The sequence below is a fragment of the Salpingoeca rosetta genome (assembly GCF_000188695.1).
Source record: "Salpingoeca rosetta unplaced genomic scaffold supercont1.4, whole genome shotgun sequence".
NCBI classification, from domain to species: domain Eukaryota; class Choanoflagellata; order Craspedida; family Salpingoecidae; genus Salpingoeca; species Salpingoeca rosetta.
Window position 1 is genome coordinate 1,002,181 of NW_004754930.1, and position 1,508 is coordinate 1,003,688.

The following is a 1,508-nucleotide window of genomic DNA, read 5'->3' on the forward strand; positions in this document are numbered from 1 at the left end:
TGCGTGTGTTGGTGTGGGTGTGTGTTGGGAATGCACGCATATCTAATGTAACACAGCACTTGTCTCGGTACCGAGCAAACGAAGATATGCCAGCAGCGTGTCCAGCGCAAACAGCTCAAATGGCGACCCAAGTGGTTGGGCAGGACGTGTGAGGGCAGTTGTGTGCTCGGTGGGGAGCCGAAACGCACACTCGCTGCTCGTCACAGCTGTTTGTGCCAACAACGCAAGACTCAATCGCTGGTGCTGTCGCTGAGCCGTCTCTGGCTCTTGTCGCTGTTGCTGCTGTCGCTGTTGCGAGTGCTGATGCTTCTGGCTGTGAAGCTGTGCGAACGGTGCTGCAGGTGATGGTGAGGGTTGGTTGTGTTGTGATTGAAAGGATCCTGACAGCAGCTCGAACAACTCCGGGTCATCGATGTCGATGTGTGCGTCGTGTTCATCGGGACCCTCGCGACCTCCGCTGCCAGTTCCGTTGCTGTCCACATTTTTGCTGCTGTTGCCGTTGCTGCTGCTGCTGCTGCTGCTGGTGCTGCTGTGTGGAGCACACCTGTCATTGGTTGCTGTCAGCTGTGCCGGCATGGGTGGCAGATGGTGCTGAAGCAGCACGAAAGGGCACACGTGCCAGCAGGCGCAGGCTGCAGCAGGTGTGGGCCCCTTTGGCATGTGCTCTTGTGCATCGCAGCCAACTTGCCCACCAGCAGTGAACAAAGAGTGCTCGTGAGCAGGCAGTCCAACAGCCAGCGCGCACGGTGCGCTCTCCACACCATCCTGCGCACTTCTGCTCGGCGTGCAACTGTGGAAGAAGACAAGCAGCAAGAGCACACGCCACAGCAAAGGCAGCTGCTCGGGTACACCTGCCAACAGCCATAGCTGCTGGGACGCCTGCATGCTGCTGCCGCCGCTGGTGCTGCCGCTGTTGTCCGCTGTGACCATGTGTACCAGGCGATGGGTCACGTCTGTGATGTCGATGGTGCCGGTGCTCGCCTTGCACACTGTATATGCCGTCCAGAGCTGTTGCTGTGCGCGAGACAACGGTGCATCAATCGCCGTGCTGGTGTCGAGCTCTGCTTGCAGTCGCCGCAGCACACGTGCCCTGGCGCATTCTTCAGATCGCTTGCAACTCACGCACGGCGATGCGTGCTCCTCGCTCGTCAACGATGACAGTGAGCGCAAGGACTGCACAGCTTTGACCAGTGCTTGCTGCTCGTGCACCTTTAGTGTGTGCGTCAGCTGTGCGTGGAACTCGGCTTTGGTTGGTGCAACCGTATGCAGTGCTGACAGATCCCTGCAACATGCAGCACAGCCGTGAGCCGTTCATTGTGTGTGTGTGTGTGTGTGTGTGTGTGCGCGCGCGCGCGCGCGCGAAAGTGTGTGCCATTGTGTTTGTGTGGTTGGTGCGTATTTGCGAGAGAGACAGAGAGTGTGTATGTGAGTGTGTGTGTATGTGTATGTGTGCGTGTGTTTACATATGAATGGCGTACCTGCGATGCAGCCGGTGCACTGTGGCGTAT